Source organism: Fukomys damarensis, unplaced genomic scaffold (assembly GCF_012274545.1).
Source record: "Fukomys damarensis isolate Sample0158 unplaced genomic scaffold, DMR_v1.0_HiC HiC_scaffold_22, whole genome shotgun sequence".
NCBI classification, from domain to species: domain Eukaryota; kingdom Metazoa; phylum Chordata; class Mammalia; order Rodentia; family Bathyergidae; genus Fukomys; species Fukomys damarensis.
Window position 1 is genome coordinate 22,617,402 of NW_022900934.1, and position 26,494 is coordinate 22,643,895.

Sequence of the window (26,494 nt, forward strand, 5' to 3'; positions counted from 1 at the left end):
CCCCCCCCCCCCCCCGCAACCTTCGCAGCTATGGCAGACATGGCTAATCAATACTTCATGTTCCCACCGATCTTCAAATCTGTACTCTGAGTAACCCACTGGAATTCGCTCATAAGCAGAAACAGTTCAGAGTTGACACTTCTTCAACTCTTGCAAATACTTATTGACCATGACAGAGCTGCTAAATGAGAGATCTGCCAGGTTCTTTTCACCTTCACCTATGAAGAATCCAGGCTTCCTCGTGCGTCTCTAGCTCAAGGCCAACCCACGGCTCCTGTGGCTGGCAGAATGCAGCTCTGCCCCTTGCCTGATGATGCCAGCTCTTCCTGAGTTGGTCCAACGATGACAAGCAGAGCACTTCAGAGACTGCAAAGCAGGCATGACCCTATCTGAGCCTTACACAGCACATGAGGCAGACAGGATAGAAGATATCAGTGCCATTTTACAGATAAGGAAACTAAGGCTCTTCTAGTGAAGTGACTTGTTCAAGGTCACAGAGCTGCTTAGTAGTCAGCACTGGATCCAGTACTCTTGTGTGTAGAGCCCTCATCTTGTACAGCTTATGCTTTTCAGCCCTGCCATGTTCTAGGTCAGTGAACATTTTAGAGCTCACAATGATAACAAACAATTTGCTGTGGCATGCATGCCTCAGGTTCGCCATCACTATCCTAGGTAATCCAAGCACCAGTCACAGGGGGCCATGGGTTATTCTTCAGACATCCCAATCCCACTCAGAATAACAATGTAGAGGCTAAGACTTTGGGAACTAGAGTTAGACTGCATTTACCTGGTTTTACCTTTTGGAGTTGTGTGACCAAGGGGAGGTTACCTAACTCTCTGAAGTCTAATTTCTCATCTGTACAGTGGAGATAACAGCATCTCCCTTGCAGAATTGCTGAGAGGATTAAACAAGTCAACCAGCACATTCCTAGAATGTGTATCAGTGATGAGCAGTAGTAAGAGCTTGACAGATTTCACCTGGTATTAATATTGCAAGAATCCCAGCTCCTGCCATTTGGATGTCCTTCTCTCTGGTTATGTTACGTTTCTAATAACATCACTCCTCTGATTCTACCGTATCTGCCAGATTTAACTTAACTTTCTTGGGTTCTTAGAAAGTTTTATCAGTGTTTCCATTTTTTTTTTTTGAGTTATTCCTTACCTCTTATGCCTTTGCCCATGCTGTTCCTTGTGGCCAGAATGCTTTTCCAATCTTGCCTTCCAGCCTAACATTTTCATCTGTACAAAATGCCTCTTCCAGAAGGCCTTTCCTGAGATACAGAGACTGGAGCAGGGGCTACCTCCTGGCTACCACAGTCCTTGGTTCTTCTCTCTAACACACAAGTATTGGCACTGAACATTAACACTTATGCAACATTTGTAAAAACTGGCCTGCTTTTGAGATACAAAGCAGGTCTCAGCAAATACCACAGAAACAATGCAATGGTCTCAATGCAATAACAAAAGATAACTGAAAATCACCCCCTCTGTTTGACAATTACGCCCTTCTAAATAACTCATGGGTTGAAGAAGCAGCCAAATTAAAACAAAAAAACATTAGAACTGAATGGCAATGAATATACAATATATCAATATGTCAAAATTATGAGATGCAGCTAAAACAGTACCTAGAGAGATATTTATAGAATTTAGTGCTTAGAAAATAAAATAAGACTGAAAAATAATGTAAACATTGGACTAAAAAAGTTAGAAAAGGAACACCAAAAAAAAAAAAAAAATGCAGAGTAGGGCCGGGGATTTAGCTCAGTGGTTCTGTTGCCTGCCTTGCAAGCGCAAGGTCCCAAGTTCGATCCCCAGTGCCAACAACAACAAAACAAAACAAAAAGTCCAGAGTAAGGAGGGAGCACTTGAGCAATTCCACATTCATCCCCCTCAAGCACCAGGGGGCGTCTCTGGGTCCCCAGCACAGCCCAGCCCACAGCTGGAGGCTGTTGGTAGATGGCAGGTGAATGAAAGCTCGCTGAGGCTAGAACAGTTTGGTTTTTCCTGATTCCATTTTCTTTATTAGAGTTTCTCAAGTTGAGCTCTTAGAGTACCTGTGTCAGATGGGACCACCCATACGTAGTCGGGTGAATCCACAGAGCCTACAATCTCCTACAAGCTTTTGGGTGATTCCATGTGTTCTGACCTTGAAGCCTAGGGTAAGGAGGCATAGGGATGTCTTGGGGTAATATGTGAGTCCGGTGGTCTGTCATGAGAACCACCCTTCTCCCCACCAACGTTTTCAAAGCCAGCTCCTAGCCACTTTAGAAAAGTCATGTCCCAAATCCAGGCCTCAGTTTACTTGCCTATAATATGGGCACAAAAGTGGTTATTCTTCTGTACCCCTAAGTGCAAGAATTTTCATCCTAGCATTCCCTCCCTGGGACAGAGGTAGGCACAGCTCATGAAAGCTGTCCTCTCTTTTCTGAATCATTTGAATACAACTACCTGGGAGGGCAGGCAGGGCTTTGTTAGGGTTCTTATTTCATAAATGAAAAAACTGATCATGGCTGCTTTGGGGCAACAAGTCTTCAGTTCCCCCTGGAACCACTCCAGAGGGAGGTCAGAATTCCTGCCTATTCCTCCCAGGTTCCTGGAGTATGGCATGCATGCATGTATGCTGGGTGGGTGGGATTACAGTTGGGAACCCCTGCCCGAGCCTTCTGGAACACCGGGCCTGGAAGAGGTCTCAAGCTCCTCAAGGGGCCCTGCTCACTGCACTTCCAGGGTGGTGGGGGCAGGGGTGGCCTGAGGTCACCCAGCAAGAGACCTTAGGGCCCTTGCCCAAAGGCCCCAGCCTGTCCCCTCTGGAGCTGTGTCTTTCCTCAGCAGGTTGGAGCCCCCACTGCCACGATGCTATCTGAGTGGAGCACCCATGATTGCTGCATTTGCAGGGGGCAACCTCTGAGCTGGCAGCAAGTGATAGGCTTGGAGGCTGGAGATGGGCAGGCCTGGGTTCCAGTACTATTGGCCCAGCCAGTTTAGGGACCCCGGACTTCTTGAAGCCTCTTGCTCTTATAAAAAAACAAAAAAGGAATAATAATCAGGGCACCTATCTCACTAAATTGACTGGGAGGGCCAGAGTGATCACATGTGTTGAATTACCTGTAGAGTGGGCTAAACTCACCGAGCTCTGCTCTGTACCATGGCCCAAAATAGTGACACTAACTGTGATGGCTTTGTCAGGATCCCTCAGGCCCTGGACTCTGGCTATGAGATTTAGGTTTACTCAGTTGCTCACTGAACCGCAATTTACTGGGCATATACCATGTGCCAGGCAGTCAAAGCTCAGGTACAGCCGCGAAGACCACAGCCCTGCCTTCAGAGAGCCTCCGTCTCAGCTGGGCAGACAGGCAGACAGATGAACATGCAATGTAATGTTAGGTAACAATATCTTCTGGGGGCAAATCAGAGGAGAAAAAAGCTGAGTGTGATGGGTGGTGAGGAAAGGCCTTTGGGCGGAGGTAAAGTGCTGGGCCTTGTTGGCACCTGAGGAAGCGCTGTGCCTGTGGGGAGCAGCAGCTCTGAGAGGGCATGTGGCTGTGCGCACGCAGGCTGTGTCGGCTGGGGAGCTGACGAGAGGGGAGCCAGGGAGGGTATGAGAGCCAGGGCCACGCACCTGTGCCCGGGAGCCACAGGAAAGCACGAAACCCTCTGGATGAAGCGCTGTTACCCTCAGGCCGCAGAGCCATCGTGGTGGAGCTGAGTTCCAACCCAGGCAGTCGCCTGCCAGCGCCCACTCTCTCCATGTGGCCTCAGCAAGTGTTGCTGGAACCTGGAGTCTGTCCCACACCCGGGCTGTGCCTGGGGAGAGGGCCCCAGCCCCAAGCTTCAGAAGCCAGAACCCCAAGGATGTGGGAGGCAAAGCAGGTCGGATGTGGGTCACAGAGGAGCCGGGTGGGGTGCTGGAAGGGGTGGGGGAGGCAGCCGCCTGGGGCTGGGCAGTGGGGGCGGCCTCTCCATGGAGACGCATTTGGAACCACCACTGGAATTACTCACGGAGGCCTGTGCGCACACGCGCGTGAACCCAGGGCCATGTGCATGCACACACCACAGAGCCCACGCATCCCGGAGCAGCTCCAGAGCCACTTCATGAATGACATCATGGCCCAGTGGGGTGGGGAGCATGGGGTCCCTCTTGGGAGCAGGGTTGGGGCAGAGCCCAGGAGCACTCACAGGCGGGCCCAGGGCTTCTCTGTAACCCCTGCAGCCTTGCAGCCCCAGGTTGGGAGGCATAGAGCAGGACCTGGACACCTCCACAGGCTCTGCAGGGGAACGGAGGTGAGAAACACAGCCACACAGATGGGCAGAAGAGACGGCAGTGACCAGAGCCCCAAGAGGGTCAAGATCAAGAGGAGCACTTGCTGGGCAGAGTGAGACTAAGCTTTCTGCAGAAAGCAGGGCTTGACCTGAGGTCTGAAGGACAAGTAGACATGGACAGGGTGAGGGGTGTGTGTAGATTCCTGGTATGGAGGGACAGGGAGGAGAACACTGAAGTCAGCCGTCTGAGGGGACAGCAGGGCCCAGGGCAGAGGCTGTGGCTATCTCAGGGCTGTCGAGAGCCCGGCTAAGGTTGGAGCATACGCGCTCACTGTGTGCCTTTGGACAGGGCACCTCCCTCTCTGTCCTGAGCCTCAGTTCCTCATCTGAACAGTGGAGACTGCACCTCGTTTTGAGACAAGTTTCAAGTGCTACAAAGGGTGCAGGCACAGAGCAGCCAGGATGATGGAGCCTCTGCTTCCTTCCTTCCCATGTGCTAGCTTCTGCCTTGGTTTCTCACTTTTTTTCTGAGACAGGGTCTCACTATATAGTTCAGGCTGGCCTTGAATGCCTGGTGATCCTCCTGCCTCAGCCTCCTGAGTGCTGGGATTACAGGTGTGTGCCACCATTCCTGGCTTCTCACCTGCTCTTTAAAGGAACTGTGGTCCCATCTCCAGGCTGGGGTTGGGCCAGCTCTAGTCTGGGTCTCATAGCAGCTGTATCACCCTGATGTGTCCGCTGTAGGCCCTGGCCGGTTCCCCACCCCCACCCCGGGCTCCATCTAGAGATCTCAGAGGGAATAAGGACAGGAATCTAGGCCAGTCCTGCCCTCCCTGCTCTCCCGAGGCCTGGGCTTCCAGATCACCAGAACATCTCCCGAATGTATCACACATGATTTAGCAGCCCCCAGGACAAGCATTTGCTTCATGATATAACAGGTGAGGAGGTTGAGGTCTAGGAAGGAGACAGCTGCCCAGGGTCACAGAGGGAGTGAATAGAGCAGTCAGGGTCCCAGGCAGGCACTTCCTGGCCTCCCTGGGCTCTTGGCCAGGTCTTATTCAGTATACAGCCCTCTTCTGATGTATCTCATCCCCTTCTGTATTCTAACCACTCCTGCCCTGATGACTGTGAGGGCTGCAGTCCCACTATAACCCTGAGCTCTTGACCAAAAGTGAAGACTTCATGGAGATGGCACAAGTCTGACATGACCCCTGCGCATTCACAGCCCTCAACCCATCTGGCTTCCTTTCCCTTCCTGAGACACACTCAGCTCTTCCCTGCCTCAGGGCCTTTGCACAGGCTACTTCATCCACCAGGAATGTTGTGCCCTGGACACTCACGTGGCTGCTTTTCTGCTTCATTCAGGGCTCAGCCCTCTCCTCAAAGAGGTTTCCCTCTGACTCCCTCCCCACTCTCATGTTCCCCAGCTTTTTCTTCATAGCAGTTCTTTACATATTTTGCATATTGTCTTAACTCTTCCACTAGACTGAGATCCTTGTGAAAGCTGGGTCTGTTGCAATATCCTGGGGCTGATTCAGTACTTGAAACATAGTAGGTGTTTAATAAATATCTGTTGGGTGAATGGATGAATAATTGGAAGACATAAATGAAGGAATGAGTGACCTGCGGCCCTGGCTCCTGGCTGCCTCTCAGGGGCTCCCCAGATCTCCTCTGGCAGACTTACCGCTCCTGTGTACCATTCCATCGGCAGCCCTAACACCTGAGTTGGACACAGAGGTCCCCTGCCTCGCCCTCCCTGGTTCCAACGGCCCCCTCTCCCACCTCCAGTCAGGCTGGCAGCTCCTTCTGAGCCCAATCTCAGATCTGCCCATTTCTTTCTCCCTGCTGCCTCGGCCCCCGACCTGGCGACCCTCACCTTGCAGGAGGATCATCACAGCTCAGCTCTCCAATCCCGCCACTCGACCTGGCTCCTATGCTCCTTGCCTCTAGTGATGAGCCCACAGGCTGCAGCCCACTAGCACGGGGCCTTTGTGACGTGACCTCCAGTTTCCACAGCCTCAACGGCCACTCCACGCTGGGCCTCTGCCGCTGTGACAGCCTGTAGGTGTCCAGCCTTTACCCAGTAGTTCCCACTGCCAGCAGGGCCTTCCCTCCGGGGTCTGCCTGGCTCACTGCATCCAAGCTGTGCACCACCTTCCCAGGGACTCTTCTCTGCCTGGACATGGGCTGCCTCCACTTCTCTGGTCTCTTCTGGCCCAGGCCATCCTGCCCTTGGCCTTCTCAAACATTCACAGAATTCTGACCACCTGGCAGACAGACCTTGTCCTAGAACCTGAAATGCATTACCTCACAGCTTCTGCATGGGTATGGATGAAGACACAGAGGTTAAACGACTTGTCCACGGCCACCAACAGTAATGAGTGGAGTCAAAATTTGAACCAGATACATCTGCTTCTGGAAATTGTAAACTCTCTGGTACCAGGGACCACTTTGGGCTTTTCCGCCTGCATAATCACACCGGGCTATATCGAACAGTAAGTGTTCCAAGGGGAAGCATCTCGACGACAGGGCAAAAACTGTAGGACAACAATTGCAGCACAATCTAAGAAATTCCTAAAGGGGCTGCCTGGGACAGAAGGAAGTTCAACGCAAGCAGAGACAGAGGAGTGAGGAGAATGTGAGGAGGGAGATGCGCCCTGGAGAGGGGAGACCTGAACACCACCAAGGTCTCTGGCCTCTTGGTGAGCAATACTGTGCAAGGGACCATTCAGGGCACAGCCCCAAGGCGCTCCTAGCCTGTCACCAGGCCCCAAGGCCCAAGGCAGGAAGTCGGGAGTTTATAGGGACTCCCTTGAGTCTCGCATTTTCTTCAAAAGGGCAGCTTTAAGCCACCTCCCTGCCAGGGTGACCTGTATTCCAACAGAGACCAGCTAACCCTAGTGGCGTGCCTTCAGGCATGGTGACAGGCCGCTGCGAAAGCTACCACAGTCCTGTCCGCTTGCTTAGGGGACACTGGCTGTTCTGGGAATGGTGCTCACTCCGAGCAGCCCTTCTCTGCCAGGCCTTCTGCCGAGCACTTGGCACCTCACTGAGTTCCACTCCACAGCGCCACAGACCGGTGGGGAGGGCACGGCTCCATCCAGAAGACAAAGAGACCAGCGCTCAGAGCCGCGCAATGACTCATCCGGTGCCCCGTCTGCCTCCATCGGCCCCTTCCACTCAGCCAGCTTCACGCTGCTGGCAACAGCTTTCCCAGTCTGACAGGGCTCAGGAGGGGCAGCGCCAGAACACAGGAGCTGAGACTTCAATGGGCGACAGGTGGCCTGTGATGAGGGCCCTGTGCGGTGGACGTGGTTTGAAGTTCTTGGGGCTTCAGAGGGTGGAGCGGACTGCTCTGAACCTGGTCCCTGGGGCTGGCTGTACCATGAAGGACACAGATTTTATAAATATCTCAGTCCTCGCCAGGGGTCACGTGGCGTGGGGAATTAGCTAGGAGGCAAATCAGGAGGAGGCGGAGGGTTTCAGCTGTGCTGGCAGCCCATTTGGGGATGCAAAGGAGTTCACGGTCAGGGTAGGCAGGGCTGAATGGGTTTGCCCTCACCCACAGCAGCTACTGACCTCAAGGCTGGGTGTGGGGCAGGTGTTTTAGGTAGAATGCTCAGGGCACCATCTGAGTCAGGAACCACTGGCCTAACTGGTGGGAGTCCATGTAGCCGGACTTCCAGAAGTTAAGGGAAGGAGGGCTGACCCGCACTACTCAAGTCCACAACTGCCAATCACCTGGGTCAAGGCAGATTTGGTCTGGGGCCAGGTTCAGTCTGGGTTAGAAGTCTAGGCTCACTGTGCATTCAGGACATCCCAAGTTCGTTCACCTCTGATACCTAGTCTTCCTTAGGGACAAGCCAATGCCCCTCCTGCCATGACACAGGGCCCCAATGTAGGACTCTCCTCTCTCCAGGGAGGAGCTCTGAGCATGAGCTCAGTGTGACTAGAGGGGAGGGCAGTGAAGGCATCCCCGCTCCAGGGGTTTGCTATTCTGGGCCTCTGTAAGTCACAGCGTGGGAGTTAAATATAGGGGGACATCACGTGGCAGGCCGTAGGTGGTTAATGACCCTGCGGGAGGCGAGTCAGAACCCAGAGCAGAAGGCATACGGGGGGTGGGGGGGCTAAGTTAGGTCAGGGAAAGGAGGCTTGGGGCTGAGGCCTGCTAGGACCTCACCCTGTCTGACTTCAGGCCCATGTCTGCCTTCTCTGGGCCTCGGCTGTCCCACTGGGGCTGTGCTGCTCCCTTAGTTGTAACAGGCCATGGGCAGATGCTCTGTCCCCAGGCAGGGCTTGGTGGGGATCCTGTGACCTCCACTGTCACCTCCAAGCATCAAAGTCCTTCTTGGTGCTTGAGACCCAGTGCAAAGACAACCTCCTCCACGAAGCCTCCCCAGCCGACATTCACCCAAGGCCCTTGGTGCCATTTGCACACTTCAGCCTGGACCCCACTCCGATGCAGCAGGGTAGGCATGGTTCTGGCTGCTGCCCCATCAGACTGGGAGGCCAAGAGCCCAGGCACTGTCACTCACCTTTTGACATCATGGTCTTCAGGGCCGCAGAGTCCTGGCTCTCCTGAACCTCGGGCCTTTTGGAGAGTAGAACTGTGGCAGCCTCCACTGTTACTAAACTTATGTGTGAGTGGCCCTGAGATTAGGTCAGGCTGCACACAACTGGGCAAATAATTGTCTTCTTTTCCTTTCCAGGACACTCAAAGTCATACTCCTTCTTGCTTTCCTTTTTCCCCCTAGTCTACTAGGAAGCTCAGGGTCAAAGTTATAGTCCACCTTTAGCAAAGCATAACCTAGAATGATTTCATTTCTCTCCTATCTCTCATTTATCTTGTATATGGGAATTAAGGAAAAAGGAGAAAGAGAAAATGAAAAAAGAAATGAATGAGGAAATCGTCATAGTTTAGACTCATGGCTGAAAACGGTAACTTCCAGAGTTCACACAGAAGAGTGACGAGCCAGCTCTGGCAGCCCCAGATGGACAAAGGAGGCGCAGAGAGCTTCACTGACTTTCCTTCAGCCACAGAGCGAAAAAGAGCAGAATTCTAACCCAGCATATCTGACTCAAGCTCAAATATGCTATACTGCTTACTACAGAAACAAAGTCCTGGAGCCAACACAGAGGGGGCTGGGGTTACTGAGTCTGGACGTGGAGAGGAGAGGTAAGACAGAAGGGAGATGTCTGCTCTCTGAGGACAAGAAGAGGTGGGTCGAGGAGGAGGGACTTGCGTTCCGTGGGCTGCAGGATCCAGGGAGGAATTAGGGCACAGGGAGGCCAGCTCCAGCTCCGTGTAAGCCAGCACCTCCTAACAATTGGAGGCCCTGCTCAAAGGAGTGGGCTGCCTTGCCCGATGTGCCCAGTGATGTCCTGCTACAGAATTTATTCCTGGCAGAGAGATGGAATAGGAGGAGAACATGAAAAAAGAGACTCAATAAGGCAAGTGGCTCGCCCCATTGGCTCTCAACAGCAACAGGGCTGCTCTCGCGGGGCTTCTTTGGAAACAACCGGGACACCGTAAGTTGTGAGTGAGTGGCAGGGGTTCTACCAGCACCCAGTGTCAGGGACCAAATCAGGGATGTTCAGAGACCTCTAATGAGAAGCCAGGTGTGGTGATGCACACCTCTAACCCCAGCACCCTGGGAGGTGGAGAGAGGAGGGGTACAGATTCGAGCCTCGCCTGGGCAACTTAGAAACTTAGTGAGACCCCTCTCAAAATTAGAAATACAAAAAGGGCTCGGAATGAATGTTGCTTAGTTCCCTGGACTCAATCCTCTGTAATATAAAAAAGAAAAACAAAGAAACAAAAACCTGTAATGAGAGGGAGAGTGTTGCCCAAGGAAGAATCGTCCTACTTGAAATGCCAATGTGTCCCTGTAGGAAAAACACGAGATTTAGAAATTAGTGCAGAACTGGAACAGACAAAGGGACAAAGAGATCGATGAGACAGAGCAGAGTTCTCAGAAATAGATCCACAAATACACGGCACTTCAACATAAAACAGAGGCGGTATTTCAAATGAGAGAGAAAAGGACAGAGTATTCAGTGAGCGCTGCTGGGACAACAGGCCACACATTTAAAAACAAGGTTAGAGCCCTCCTTCACACCACATGCAAAGTAAAAGACCTAGCCTGGATTAAGCATCTAAATATGAAACATTCAAGGAAAATAAACATTTAAAATTGTTAGAAGAAAACACAGGGCATCTTCATGACCTTGGGTGGGGGAGGCCTTCTTAAGCCAGTTGCAGAGAGGTAAAAGTGATTTAAAAGGAAAGTGATACGCCTTACTACACCCAAAATTTAAACTTCGGAATAAAGAAGAAATATTTTCAACAAATATAACAAGGGTTAATATCCACATATATAAACTTCTTTTACAAATTAATAAGAAAAAGATAAGTGAGCCATAAAAAACTGGGCAAAATGTATGAACAAGCATTTTGTCCACGAGGAGAGTCAGGTGACCATGAACCACCTAATGAGACACTCGGCTCCTCTCATAGTCAGCGATGCTAATAAAAACAAGATATTCCCTCCCAGCAGACTGGCAAAATTAAAGAGTGGTAAAATCAACTGACGGTGAGGTGCTGAGGATGTGGGAACTCAGACATACGTCATGAACAGGGGTGTAAAGTGGCATCATCACCACAGAGGGCAATTTGACAGTGTTTAGTAACAGAAGACCGCACACCCACAAGGTGTTCAGGGCAGCACCTTGAACCCGAAAAACAGCAGGATGGGCAAAAATATGGGATAAACACACAGTGTGATCCTATTCAGGAGAGAAATGAGTGAGCTACATTTGTACCCGGGTAGGTCTCAATAACGTAAGTAATAAAAGCAGAAGGCAAAGATAATTAATTGATCAGACATAATTGACATAAGGGAACCATTCAGCACCCCTCCCCGAGACCTGCGTGTGGGAAAACTCCCTCCAACGGAAATTCAGCCTGCCTTCCTTCACCCCTCCTCCTCGCCACCAAGCATGCCTGCTCTGCGCTGACGGGTTCTGGAGATGAGCTCAAGGCCCCAAGTTCTGTCCTTGCTGTGGAAAGGACCCTGCTATGATTCCAGCCCCACTGTGACCCCCCGATCCTGGTCCCGCAGAAAGCCCTCCCCTCTGACCAGGTGCCACACACCGTCTCTGTGTGCCGGTCCTGCCCACTGCACAGGCTCCCACAAGAGTGTGGATTAGGTGGCTTTGTCTCCTAGGTGACACAGGCCTCAGCTGAGGGGGAGCTGTTGTGCTGTCTTCACCTTTCTTTCCCTCTGTTTCCCTCTACCATTCCTACCAGCTTTCTCTCCTTCCTTTGCTTTAGTGCGAGGTAAGGTGGGGGTGGAGGGTACAGCCGAATCTCTGGGTCTAGGAGCTACAGCCTCCTGGGCTGGGCTGGGGAATTCAGTCTCAGGACATGGGCAATCACAGAGCAGGTGATCACCAAAGCCAAGGGACTGTCAAGGGCAGCAGCCACAGTCACGTCCAGGGCCTCAGATGGCCACAACAGGGCCCTGGAGACAAGATGGCCAAGAACAGCCTAATTAGGCATGACAGTAGTCCCCAGAGGCATATTAAGTTTGAAGCCATTAGGGTGGCTGATGGAGGAGCAGCCAGAGCTGGCCCGTCCGCCAACCCCCACAGGGACACTTGGCTCTGAGGCTGAAGTCTGCCTGCCTGAAGGAATGTCTGTCAGCTAGAGCTGCCAGTTGCCGCCCTGGCCATGGCCACTGGTCCTGCTGGGAAGTGGCTGTGTGGGCTCAAGGCAGAAGTTCTAGGTCCACTTCTGCCTCTGATACTGCAGTGCCACCTTGTAGGGGGCTTCCCTCCTTTCCTTGGACCTTACTTCTACCGGTAAGAGCCAACCTGTCAGCCCTTTACCACCATCTCTTCTAAACATTCTGGAGCTGGAGAAAGAGGCCTGGAGATGAAAAGTGACTTATCTGAGGCCAAACAGTCCACAGGTGGGTCTCTTTTACACCTACTTCTGTTTGTAACACAATAATAATTTTTCATCTCCTGGGCCAGGAATTTAGCTCAGTGGTTCCACTGCTTGCCTCATAAGCACAAGGTCCCAAGTTTGATCCCTGGTGCCAACACACACACACACACACACACACACACACCCCTAATTTCTCATCTCTTTAGAGCCTAGGCCAGTATAACAGCAAAGCGGTGTTGCCTGAGGTCTTGGGAGAGGAAAAACATACAAGAAAGCCAAATCAAGCTTGGTGTGGAGGCTGAAGCAGGAGGATCACAAGTTCAAGGCCAATCTGAGCAATTTAACAAGACCTTGTCTCAAAATGAAATTTTAAAAAGGCTGAGGATCTAGCTCAGCAGTAGAGTGTTTGCCTAGCATACACAAAGCCCTGGGTTCGATCCCCAGTGCAAACAAAATAAATAACAAGCAACTCGACCCATGCTGCCCATTCACCCTCCCCCACAGGCATGCCTCTCCGGTGGGCTGGACCAAATGACACCCAAGATCTTTTGGGCCTTGGCATTCAAGTCTGTGGCTTCCCATCCTCAAGGCCTTTCTCTGGCTAAGAACCCTTATGATGACCCTTCCCTCTCTCCTTATGTCTGCTAAACATACCAGGCACTTCTCCAGGTCATTGCGAGGATTCAGGAACTAAGTTTGTCAAGCACCCAGCACAAGACTTGGCACACACAAATGTTCATTCAATAAATGAGAATTTTCTTCTTCTTCTTCTTTGGATTTTGTTTTTTGAGTCAGGGTCTCACTAAGTAGTTCAGGCTGACCTTGAACTCGCCTTGAACTCTCAGTGATCCTCCAGCCTCAGCCTTCAGAGTGCTGGGCTTACAAGCATGTGCCACTACACCCAGTGGGGAATTATCTTCTTTTGCACACAACTCTTGAGGCTGACACCCCCTTCAGATCTGGCTCAAAGTTCAGACCTTTCAGGAAGTCCTGTAAGAATCCAGGAGTGTCTGTGCTTAACAGTTTCTTCCTGAAACCCACCTTTAGCCCACCAACAACTCTCCTCTTATGACCGAGGGGGCTGTGACAGCAGAAACAGCCCTTGGGTCCTTCAGTTTTCTTACCTCTAGCATGGGCATTAAATATTAGTACCTCCCTTGTGGTACTTGTGGTTGACATTTAAAAATAAATGGCACATTACATAATAAGTTCTCAAAAAGCTGCTTGGTGGATGACCACAGGGGCCCCAGTTCCACCTCAGATATTTCTCAGATTTGCTCGATGCTAAGGTCAGAGCTTCTGACCTCTCAGCTGGATCTCCAGAAAACCACAGTCCTGAAAATGATTCATTAAAACTCTAAGAGCAGAACCATGGACAGCGTCCCCGGATGCCAGGACCGGGCCAAACCTCTTCTTCAGCACCACAGACGACGCCCTTGCCGTCAGCACCAAGGACAGGGAGGGAGCACAGGGCATCATGTACCCCCAGGGCCCAAATCAATATATCAAAATCACTCCCACCCTGTGCTGAAATGGCAGCGAAAGCTTCCTCTTTCCAGCTTGTTACCTGCCTCACAGTCTGTAAGACTGCAAAGGGTTGCTTTAAATTCTACCGTCACCTGCACATCTTTTATCCCATAGGCTTGTTTTCTCAGGTGTCAGCAAGTGAAGTTCCTTGGACTGGGGCAGCCCAGGAAAGTCTTTAGGGGGCACTTGATAAAGAGGACACCCCCAGGCTGAGAGCGCCTCCAAAGCCTTCCCTTTTTTTCCCTCCCGGTCTTATTAGAGATACAAGTAATGATGGCCCCCGGATAGAGTATCCCAGCCAGATGCAGCAGCAAGGGACAGGCCTGTTGCCATCTCATCTCAAGGGCCAGGCTCACTGCCCTGTTCTCAAGATACTGAATAAAGAAGAAAAGCATTTCTGATCCTTTATTCTGTTCCATTCTATCACTCATTCCTGAGGACACCTTTTCTTGGCTCCTCGCCTATTTGAGGAGCACTATTCTTGCCCTGATCACTTCTCTGACTTCACAGCTACCCACGTGGTCTCAAAGCAAACACCCTGAGCAGTCCTGAGCCTTTCAAGACCCCCAGAGCTTCAGTTCAGGAAACTTCAGCTTAGTCAGCAACTCGGTCCTTTTGAGGCAACAGAGGGGAAGATGAGTCACAACAGAACACTGGAGTCCTCCGCTTACAAATGGGAAGGAGACCACCTCCTCAGAGTTGTGACGAAATCAGATGATGTGACCGACAATGGGCCTGGCACATAAGAGGGCCTGAGTGAATATCTGTTTCCTTCTCCCAACAATGGAACTATAACAATGGCAACAGTGATAGCCACCAGCGGCGAGCGCCTACTATGTCACAGGTCAGTGTCTTGAAGGCAAGGCAAAGATTCCTATACCCTTAAAAAAAACACCAAGGTTCCCTGGGGATATAGCTCAGCAGTGTAGCACCTGCCTGGCAAGCTCGAGGCCCTGAGTTGGATTCTAGGTACAAAAAAGAGAGAAAAGAAAAGAAAAAGAAATCCAAGGCTCAAATGGGCCAAAAAGTCTGCCAAAGGTTATACAGCTAAACAAGTATCAAATTCCAGGCTACTACCCAACCTCCAGATTTCTGCTAATCACTGTCACCCTCACTGGTCACCCTGAGTGACCACCTTTTTCACTATGTGCCCACATCCAGTGCTGGAAGCCCCAGGGCCGACTGTCCAGGCCAAGAAGCTGCCAGACCCACTCCGGCAGTGGCAAAGATGAAAGCAGAATCCAGATACTTCGCCCTCCTCGGCTCCCATGAGATTCCAAGGGGGCTCTCCTACAATCCCTTCCTACACCTGCATCAGTTCCCTCCTCCCCTTATGCGGCAAGCTGGTGTTCAGCCCACCACCACTGTCCTTCCTTTTTCTGAGGGATGAACAATGTCACCCACCTTCTTTGTTTGGCCCAAAGAGCCTTGTACAAAGTAGGCCTTTAATGGATGATTTTAAATTATTCCGTCCATTCATTCGATCACTATTTGCTGAGTGCCTAATGTGTGCCAGGCATTATTTCTGGTAGTGAAATCAAAGCAGCAAGACAAAGCATATACAAATAAATGGGCATCCCAACCCTCCGTTACGACATGACTGTAGAGGAGTGAATCTGCCGGTTTTCTTGCCATCTTCTCTATTCACTGTGAGTGCCAAAAGGGCAAGGTACTGTCACTGTCATGTCCCTGGAATGGTTTACAGTGCCCAAAATACAATATATGCTCCCTAAATGAATGAATGCAGGTACAGCAGAATCAGAAAGGCAGCCACCATTTATCAAGAGATTGCTCTGTTCCTGGCACTCAATGTTTCATGCACATTAATTATCTCATGGAATTCTTCCAACAGCCCTTGTGAGTATTCTGAAGTGGCTCTCGCTAGCTATCCTACTAGCTCTCTTTCCTTTTTGCTTGACAGAAGTGCTCAGTTAGAAACAGTAACAATATCAGCTTCCCTTGCAGCTAGGGTGGACATGTGACATTTGGCAAATGAAATGTAGGCAAAAGTCCACTTGGTGGTGCTTCCAGGGAAGCTGTAAGATAGGCAGCCTCAAAGAATATAGCCTTTACTGCCTTTTCACTGTCTAATTCAGGTAGGGCATGCCACTTTGTAGCCATGAGAATGAAAGATACTGCTGAGGACAGCAGAGATGTGGGCTTTCGATCACTCATCTGAACTGCCGTACTGGCCCTGGACTACCTACCAACCTGGATTTTTTAATGTGGTACTTAGGATCAAGCCCAGGGGTGCTCTACCACTGAGCTACATCTTTAGCCCTTTTTACTTTTCATTTTATTTTTTTATATTGAGGCAGGGTCCCATTTAATTACTAAGTTCCCCAGGCTAGATTAGAGCTTGTGATCTTCCTGCTTCAGCCTTCCTGGATGCCAGGATTATAGATGTGCACCACTGCCTGGGTTCAGGCTGGATTCTTGTTACATGAAAAAACCAACCTCCTGATTGTGTATAAAAACGATACATGTTTTCTTCTGTTGCATGCAGCCAACTGCAGTTCCAGGTAAATTGCTACTACTACAACAGGTAAGGCTCAGAAAGGTCTAGTGCTTTTTCCCAAAGTCACACAGTGAGTAGATTTTGAACTGGCTGCTAGGTCTGATGCTAAAGCTCCTTCCTACACGTCCTGATCGCTCTGGGTTCCCCTGGCATCTCTTACCCAACCCCATCCCTAACTACATGCAGGTCCAGAGCCTCCTCTCCTCTCTTCCCTGTCTCACATCCCCGTATTCTGCTCCGATGCTGGCCCCAGCAACGTGCCATCTCTCCCAGGCCCATACGTCTCCTACTGCCTACAACAGCATGCACGGCAGAGCGTCACCCCATGTCCACAGACAGCTCTCCTGGTTAGTCCTGCGCCACCACCAGTGTGCCCTTCCTCAAGAGCAGTTCTCACAGGGTCGGGCTGCTGAGGCCTCCAGGGTCTGGCTCCTGCCCACTTTCGACTTTGTTCCTGCTGCTCCCGCCCTTAAGTCTGACGGCACTCACAGTGCCGCCCCGGCCCACCCTTCAGATCACAGAGAGGCCCACTCTGACCACCCAGCCTCGAGCAGGTGCCCTCACACTACCTGACGTCTCCCCTCTCTACCCCCCGGGCCCATTCGGGCACAAACTAGAATCTTGTTCGCTTACGGTGGGTGTGTTTATCAGCTTCTTGAGGGCAGGAAACAGGCCCATCTTTTCTACCACTTTCTCCGGTGCCTGGCATGAGGCCCGGCGCTTGGGCTCCACTGGGAGGTGCTGAATGAAGCTCAGACTTGCTTCCCACACCATCCCGCCACCCACTTTCTACTCCAGCCAAACAGAACTACTCAGGCTTCCTACTGCGGCTGACACCTAATCTCCCCCTCTCGACTCTGCCTCCAGCCGGGCCTTGCTTGCCCTTCCTCTTCCCTTCCAGCCACCAGAACCAAGCGGATGGGCATTCTGGACTACCAAGGACAGTAGAGCTTTGGGACAGAGAGAGCTGGGTGTGAGCACATGCACGTGTGTGTGCATGTGGTCACCTAACTCTTACCCTGGATGTGGTGGCCACCAGCTGTCATTCTTGGATGTATTTCTGCCAAAGACTGAAATGCCCCCAAATTCTCCCTGTGGCCAAAGCTATGGCAAAGAAGAAAGAAAACCCCTCACCTTCACTGAGCCATCAAAATGTGCTAATAATAGTGAACATGACAACGGGAATAATAGTGGCTACCACTGGTGGAATTCCTGGCACGTGTCAAGCACCACCCTAAAGCTTTTAGTCAGATAGATCCGACTATTGTTCCCAGGGGACAGGTGAAGAAAAAGAGGCTCAGAGAGGTGGAGCCACGTACGGAAGGTCACAGACACAGGAAGTGGTCTGGAGCTCTGTTCCCTCTAATTTCAGACCCTCTGCCTGCCAGCTTGAGCTGGGCCACAACCAGGTGTGGGGGAAGAGTCTTCCCTCACACCTCATGCTGCCTCTGAGCAAAAGGTAGGGTGCTCCAACTGGCCCACAGGGCTCTCCTGGGAGAAGGCTGGGCCGGCCTTTTACGCTCCTCCGCAAGGCCACAGACTAGTGCTAGAGCCCTCTGGGAAGCAGGCCAGGCAGTTGCGCGGTGGATGGAAGTCGATGAGCCTGGGTTCTGCTTCCTCACGAAGGCTGAAGATTTTCCCAACAGCCTGAGCCAAATTTATCTGCCAATCCCCCAAAGAGCTGGTTCCAGCGTCTGTCTGGAAATGTCAGCCCGTGTGGTTGGAGGAATGCGAGGAGAGTTTTCCTCTAAATAGCAGGAAGCATATGGGAGGCGGATGGTGCCCGCCGCCCCAACCTGCCAGCTTTTGCTCAAGTGGGAGCTAAAAGGGGCCCAGAAGGGTCTGGAATTCCTACTCCCTCCTGAGGAGAGGAAGCTGGAGACAGAAACAGTGCAATGAGAAGGGCAGAAAGTGGGTTTTGAAGGGCAGGCAGGGAGGAGCACCCCGATGGGAGAGGAAACTGAGGTGCTTAGAGGAGAGCACCCAGGGATTTAATGCATCGAACACAGTGTAACAGCCACTGCTCATGGAGCACAGGCTGCACGCCAAGCCTGGGACCAGCACTTTGTTTAGATGGTTTCACATCAACTTTGTGACAACTCTAAGACAGGGGCTCCTATTATTCCCACATTACAGATGAAGAAACTGAGGTTCAGAGTAGTAAGAACTTTATTACTGGGGAAAGGCCTTCCAGATCCTCAGTTTAATCACTCTACCGACTTTGCTAAACTGTGGTACAGAAGCTGCCCAAATAGTCCCACTTTTGGGAAGGTCACTACCACCATCATTTGTCTGCAGAGAGCTCTTTGCATCCAAAAGGTTTGCCTAGCCTGGGTTGGAATTTCTTCCCTGTGCTCTTCCAGTGTCCCTCCCTCTCCCAGCAGACAACCTGTGGTTCTCTTCTCCAGTAATGGACTGCAGTGCTCTGCTCCAGCAGGTGGAACTGGGCCTCTGGTGACCAATAAGCTCCCTTGCCCACCTCTGCCCTCACCACAGTAACCAGAGCAGCCCCACTTCCTGAGTACCATGCACTGTGCATGGCTGTCCCAGCCTCAGGAGGTGCTGATATCACCTTCAGAGGAGCAAGCAGAGGCTCCATTGGGGGACGACACTTGCTCCAGGCACTTGGCAGCATGTATGGACCTTGGAGACCTCACCAAGTTGCTGTTCTAAGTCTCACAAAATGTCCCTAATTGAGGACACTGACCCAGCCTTTGCTATCAGCTGGACATGGGCTCACAGAGCCTCTGTGCCCACACCTTCCTCCCAGGGTAAAACATGACCCTACCTCCCCACTTCTGGAGCCCCCAGCCCCCAGATCTTATTGACCTTCCCTGAGAAAGGCCTTCTACGCCATCCCCAAGATCCTGTCCTGCCTGTTGTCAACCATAACACCAGCCCAAAGCCAGGGTATTTCTAACACCTTGCCCTGCCCTTGGCTCTCTTCTACCTTAAGGATCAAATTTCAACTGCCCAGCCCAAGAGTGGAGGCCTTCAGAGCTCCAGTCTCCTACCATCCCTTGTTTGGCTGACAGCCTGCCAGAGGTGGGTGAGGTCTCTGAGGAGCCCCATCCTTCCCAGCTCCCCACTCCCAAGTGCTTTTCCCAGGAAAGCCCTATTCATCCCTTAAGATGCACTCAGAGAACAGCATCAGCTGCTTTGGCCCTGGAGATCTCTGGGCATCAGGACCTCATTCTGCTTTCTTGGGTGTCGCCTGTCATCGCTGGTCGAGATGCCGCCCTTCATTTCGATGGTTTCACTTAAACTTTGTGACCAACTCTTAAGATACGGGCTGAAATGGTCACAAAGGGGGTTCCAGGACTTCTTTGTAGCCTGGTGCCTGGTCCAGCACCTGGCACGTGGCAGCGCTAATCAATGTTTGCAGAGTGTGAGAATGAACCGGTTAAACAGGGACTGCGGAACACAGTAAAATACTAGAGACCCATAAAACATGGCTCATATGTGTTATATCCTTTATCAGAAACCCAAAAATGCTGCTGTGAGCCACAAAACATTTGATTAATGAGAATTTAGAAGAATTTAGAAGGGTGTCAGGGATGATCCTAAAAAAAACTGCCAAGCCCAAGTACTCTAGATGAAGTGAACAGCTTTCACCTGAAGCGGGTGGGGAGGGTGAAGGGCTACAGAGGGGTCAGGGTTGGGAGGGATGGGGATGTGTCCCAAACTTGCTCTGTGTTGCCGTATGGATAGCGTGGTCTCTCAGCCACAGTGCCCCTGTTTGTAAATGAAAGGAGAATTTGGGGAATTGGCTGAGGTGGCCGATGTGTGTCCAAAGATCTAAACACTTCCTCTGCTGTTAAGTTAGTATGTACTTTGTTCAAACTCCCAGTAGGGCTTGCAGATGCCAGGAACCCTATCTTGGGCTCCCGGCTGGGAGAGCCCTGCCTCTGTGGATGGTCATTCAGTCCTCAGTGCCGAGGCAGCGCCAAGACTTTGAACTTGGTCCTGTGAAAGTAGCCTTCTAACGTGCAGTGGAGGAAATGGGGACTGAGCTCCCCATCTCTGTGGGTGGACAAGCAGTGGCCGGCACCTCAGAACAAGAATTCTGACCCAGGAGGGGAAGGAGTTTAGATCCCAGCTTTCCTCGCTCCTAGGCTGACCTTTGTGTCCTCTCCGCTCCTGTGTGCACACCCACCGAGCACTCCCACATTCCAGGTCAATCACCTGTGTGTCCCCTTTGTCCCCTAAAGACTGCACAGCCTCTAGGGCCAGGACAGACCAGGACACTGGAAGAGCCCTAGTCTCCTGAGCTGAACCGGAGCCTCGGAGATTCCGATGTTCTGATTCTGTGAGAGTCTGAGCCTGCCTCAGGGAGCTTCTGGCAGTGGGTCTGGGCTCAGGCTCCTCTCCAGTTGCTCCTTTTTTTTCATGATTATTATAAAAGTCATGCATCTTGGGAAATTCAGGTATTTATAGGAGGAAGGATGTGCTGGGTTGGGTCACCATTTGGCCCACTTTTGCTCACAGCCTACATTTGCTTCTGAGGGAGCCACACTTCCCCACTTTCCACTCTTGAGCTTCCGAGGTGTGGACTTCACCCCAGCTGGGGGGCAGCACATAAGGGGAGCGCTGAACTGCCCCGGAGCAGCACCTGCCTGAGGAGCAGGCACATCCCACAGATTGGGCCAAGCAATGCCAGCACCTGTAAGTCTCAGCTCCAGGATTCACCTTTGAGCTATGTCAGAAGAACCTTGTTTATGTCCCAGGAGAGGCATCTCACTACCTGTACAGGAGAGCTCCATGGGAACACAGGGTCCACCCCGGGGAAGCAGAGCTCAGAAATGGCGGGAGGAATCAGGTGCTGATGAGCCCTGGAGGCAGTGGAGCCTGTCGCAGACACAGCTCTGGACTTTATGGTGATAAGCCAACACATTCCAGTTTTAAGGTGGAGGCTTTTTTTTTTGTCACTTGTGCTAGACAAGATTTTGAGTGATAAGAGCAAAAATAAAAATAAAGCTCACCATACCTTGCCATCCACAGGAACCACTGCGAATAGTTCAATGACCATTCTTCCACATTTCTCTGGGCAAGGACATGCATGTATTTATAGTTTCTCATAAAAAAACACCAGTAGTATCTGCATAGAGACTCTATTCTTTCCCTCAAGTCCTAACACCTGAAAACGACTCCAGATCTAAATATCACACAGCACATACCATATCCAGCCTTCTATTTTTCCCCTCTACCCTACACGTAGACATGTTTCCATGTCAACAAGCATAGCTCAACAGCACTGTCGCCGGAGCTGTGGGAACACCATTGTCTGGCTGGACATGTTTTATTCAACCATCTCTCACAGATAGATAAGTGAGTAGCTTCGAGTTTATCACCATCATCAAGAGAGGTGCCATGAACTCACTTGTAAAATGCCTATATTTGTTTGCACTTGCCGGACTGTTTATGACAAAGATCCCATGATTCCAGGAGAGTGACTTCATGAGCATAACTTTCTCTGCCTAAGATTTAAGATTCCGAGTCTCTGTGCGGTAGTAAGGGTCTTTCCCGGCAAGTTTAGTGGTTGTCACAAAAAGGCAAACCCGGGGCCCAGGCATCCTCTCCCAACAGCGTCTCCAGCAAGAGTGCTTCATTGGCAGAGGCGAGCGAGAGGGTGGGAGGGAGCCAGGGTCGGGCGGGGTGCTGCTGGCCATTGTCCTAGTCTCCTCTCCCAGTCCATCTGCCTCGGTGACTAAGGAGGGAGAAGCACCTGGGGAGCCTTGGCAAGGCACGACAAGCACACAAGAGGTGCCACCTCTGGCTGCCACAGGGACAAGGGCAGCATCTACCTGTGAGGCCACTCTGGTACCGTTCTAGTCCTACACAAGCCTTAGCTCTCATAAGACCCAAAACTACCCTGTGACGCTATTTTTTAATTTTTGTTCTATAGAAAGTAGCATCAGAGAGGGTGAGTGACTTAACCAAGGCCACACAGCCAAGAAGTGGTGTAAATGAGATATGACCCAGATCTGATCTCCCAGCCCATCCCTTGTCCCATTTTTCTTAGGATCAGTAGTAGGAGCAGAGAACTGGTCCAGGCAGGACCATGGGAGCCCTAACCCCACTGTCCTTCCCTCACAAGCCCTAACATTCAGAAGTGACTCCAAATCCTGAAAAGTATAAAGAAGAGAGCAAAGACCACCTATGCTCCTCTCTCCAGGAAGGACACTGTGAACAGTTTCCAGAAACATTCATAGTTCTTACAAAAGTGATATCATGCTACCCATGCTGTTTTATAACCTCTTTTTTTAAAAAAATCACAACACACTATGATGTTCTCGCTGTAACAATAAATTTAGATCCACGGCCCCGTTTCTAACAGCTGCAGCAGGCGCTTTGTACGGCTTCAGTGAGATGGGCTTAACTAGTCCCCTGGCTTGTTCCCAAGAGTCCTGCGACTACCAGAATCGCTGCGATGAAGTCGGCTCTCTAGCATGGCTGATCCTGCCCCTGTAGGCCGCTGTCTCGGACAGCCCACGTCATGCAGTCCGGGCCCCACCTGTTCATCTGTAGCTCTGTCATGCTGCTTTCCTTTCTGCACTGGATTCTCTTCTCATTCTGTTTATTGTTTTGGACAACTGCATGATATCTGTCCCTCCCCCAGGCTGTGTCCTCTGTGAGAAGTGTAGACCAGCCAGGACTAGTCTCACTAGACAGCTTTGGGCTCCAGGAATGTCTCTGTCAGCAGAGCGGGCTGCTCCCTCCAGACCATGACCCCAGCACCAGCTCAGTGACCTAAACAACTGTCTTACAACTTGCTTCCAGCCAGGTGCTGCTTGGAGCTTCTATGCCCAGGAGTTGCCCAGCACTGGACCATGCTGGCTGCACACAGGGCACCAGGCACTGGGGCTGGCTGTGTGGCCCCTGGCCCGTCATTTTCCCTGCCAGTCCCCTCATCTGGACAATGGGGCCAATGTTGCTAACCTCATGGGGGTTGTTCTGAGGTTAAACGAAGGTAACGGTAGTGTTAGTATGTAATTAGTCCTCAGGAAATGGCAGACTGGCCTCGTATCTGTTAGAGGTTGGTTCTGACCCTGCCGTACCTGCATGTCCTCTTTTTCACCTTGAATGAGCCTGCATATGTCTGGCCCCCTCCCCTGGGCTGACCCTAGGGATGTCCTATTCCTATCCTTTAACTCTTGTCAAATGGCTAAGTGCTCTCTTCCGACCCATTGTCAGCCTCCCAGACTTCCAGGTTCCGTGGCCACAGACACCTGGATGGCCTCTTAAGCCTTGCCACAGACATAGACACATCAGAGGGACAAAAGAAGTGCCTATCCTGGAGGACATCCTGGTCCCATCCTTGCACGTGAGGCTTGAGGCAGCATGTCTGCTTTCTGATCGTGCTGCCCACTTTGATCGCAAGCCGAGTAACTTTATGTCCATAATCCTCACTTTCCTCCTATATATAACATGGATGGGCAGAATAAAAGAATTCATGAAGATTCAATGATCTACAAATACATGAAGCTTAGCAAGGAGTCTAGCATTCAGTAAGTGCTCAATAAATATTAGCTGTTACCACTGCAATTATATTTTAGTCTTTTTACTGATACAGAGGAAAGTGCAAGGAACAGTGCTATAGTATTGAGCGCAATAAGTTGTTAGAAAGCAAAGAGCGGTGTACCTACCACCAGGTGCATGGACGGAACGCTGCCTGTCCCACAAGCCCCTCACACCTGTCTCAATTCTTACGGCCTCTTTCCTCCACGCAGTGAAACTTTTTTTCAGACTTTATGCTACCGTTACTATTGTTAATATGTGGATGAAAATGTCAATGTGTGGCAATTCTTCTCTGACCCAGGTCTTTTGACCCTGGGGACCCGGTACCATTGGCTGCCTCTGCCCTGGGCATGGAGACTCCCCAAATGGTTTCCCGGCTCAGGCTGTTCTTTAAATAACCAGCTTGTTAGCAAAATAGCAGCAGTAACACCTCCCTCGCGCCGCCCCAGCCTCCATCTTTCCACACGATGCTGACGGCTGCTCCCCCAGCTCGTGCCAAGGAATCCCGTTCTCCGTCACTGGGCCACACACACCAGGGGCTGCCAGCTCAGCTGCATTCCCAGTATGTCCCCCAGGGGTGGAGGTGGGTACTGAGTGACAGTTGTTTTCAGGGAAGCCCGAGCCCACACTCGCAGGTCCATGCCTCAGTCACCAGGAGTTCAACTGAGATGGCCAAGAATGGGATGTGTTTAGCACAATGCCGGGCGCATAGAGGCTGCACAAGAAACGCCAGCTGTCACTCAGGCTGCCCCTGCTACCCATGTCTTCAGGGAGGCCAGGCCTTCCCTAGGCACAACAGGCCCATCTGCAGAAGACAGAATCCCACTGAGGCTCCCAGTTCCAACGGAGATGTCCGAATCACTACGTGGCGACAGCTCCTCAGCCAAATGCAACAGCTGTCTGTGACTGCCGTGAGGACAGAGGGCCGGGGCGGGGAAAGAGGTGGTGAGGCTGCTAATTAATGGGACCTTTTCACAGTTATTAATAATAAGGCTGGCAACTCATGAACGTGCAGCTCCTTGTTCTCAAAGAAGCATTTCTACATATATTATCGGCAGCGAACTTTGCAGTTTTTTTTATTATCCTTGACATTTGCATATAATACATATTTACGAGTCTCTTCCCTTCTCATACCATCCCATCAGGGAGGCTGGGCAGCTGTCGGCAGATGAGGGAACGGGGACTGGAGGGGACGGCTGCTGTGCTGCTGCCTGTGCCCACAGAGGCTTTCTGGGGTCAGCATGGAGCCCAGACAGCCAAAAGGCTGTGGGCTCATGGGTCCTGCTGGCTTCCCTCCTCTTCTCCCTCCTTGCTCTCTCTGCAGCTTGCACTGTACAGCCCCCTGTACAAGGCTGCGGCTGTCTGGTGGGGGAGCAGCGCTCCTCACCCTGGGGAGCCGAGGCAGAGGAGCCGCCCTTAACAATGGGCCCCTGTAGCACTGAGTGGTGCTGGGTGACCCGTGCCAGCCCTGGTCTCACGGAGCCCATTTCCTGACCTGGGAAGCAGCTCTGTCTCCCCCGCAGGGCCTTGGGAGGCGAGTGGTGAGGGTATGGCAGTGAGACACAGAGAAGCACCAGGTGCCGGGCTGACACGAAGAGGGCTGCAGTGGCTGCTCCTATGTGTGATCAGGAGCACGGGAAGGATGGCAGAGCCAGTGTGGGTAGAACAGGCTTCGGCCTTGTCTGATAGGTGTCAGAGGTGAGGCTGGGCCCAGCAGCTCATCCCAGGGAGGATTCACGAGGTAGGCGCTAGAGAAGGCACGCCGCCTCGGGAGCCCCAAGTTCCCATGGCCTTCAGCACGGCTCCCCGGTCCTCTTCCTTTCCTGAGCTGATGCTGCTTTCTGCCCTGCCTCCTGGTTGTGGCAACATTTGGCCACTGAGGAACACAGAGCTGGACTTCTGTGCCTTGTCAGGCGCGGCTTCCCCACTCTGAGGCAGTTTCTTGTGGAATGGGTGCAGTTACCATGCCCACCTCCTGGGCTGTCAGGAGGACAGGGTACAACAAGCCATGTACCACAAATGGTGCCCAGACCTAGAAAATCTCCCACGGAGGTCTCTTTGCCAGCATGTGGGCGCCGGCGGGAGGGAAGGCTGGGCATTTCCCAACTGTGCTAAGTGTGGGTGGGTGGCTGAGGCACCCGGGCCTGTGGCTGCAGTTACTTACCAACCGGGGAGCTACGTGCACAGGAGAAACAGGAACCAGGTGGTTCACAGCCAGCGTCACCTCAGGGACAGGCACTGGACCGAGGGGTGGCACACACATCCCTCCAGGCACTCGATCAGAGATGCTGGCAGGAAGCAGGATGGGGCAGCAGCCCTGCCAGGTCCTGGTCACACACAGGGTCCACTGGCACCTGGCAGAGGAGGAAGCAGCGGTGCCTGCAGGAATGGGGGAGGAACACTCGTCAGGCAATAAGTTCTCCACTTGGAGACCCTTGGATCTGCCCTGGGGACGCCAGGGAGGAGGACAACATGGAGCAGTCGTCACAGGAACCCAAGTGTTTGTACACTACATTTTCCCCAGCACTCTGGCATCCCAGCTCATGCGGGCCCCCACATTGTTTTTTAGAGGCATATTTGCATGTCATGCATATTTACAATGCCTTTCCCACCACCCACAGAATCCCCACCACAGCCTGGGAAGCTGGGGTTCCAAAGCCTCAAAACCTTCCTCATCCTGCTTCTCCTTTCTTTTCCTCAGAATGAAGGAAGTCAGG

General features: G+C 51.8%; 1 protein-coding gene across 3 annotated transcripts in view; it reads right to left on the reverse strand.

Moving 5' to 3' along the window:
* The window catches only part of Dlgap4 (DLG associated protein 4), a 126,909-nt gene extending 100,753 nt beyond the window's left edge, over positions 1-26,156 (reverse strand). For all 3 annotated transcript variants that reach the window (XM_010640001.1, XM_010640000.1, XM_010640002.1), the window contains exon 1: positions 25,942-26,156. The gene's annotated coding sequence lies outside the window, so the exon portion shown is untranslated. The remainder of the gene's footprint in view (positions 1-25,941) is intronic.
* Between the last annotated feature and the right edge of the window lie 338 nt (positions 26,157-26,494).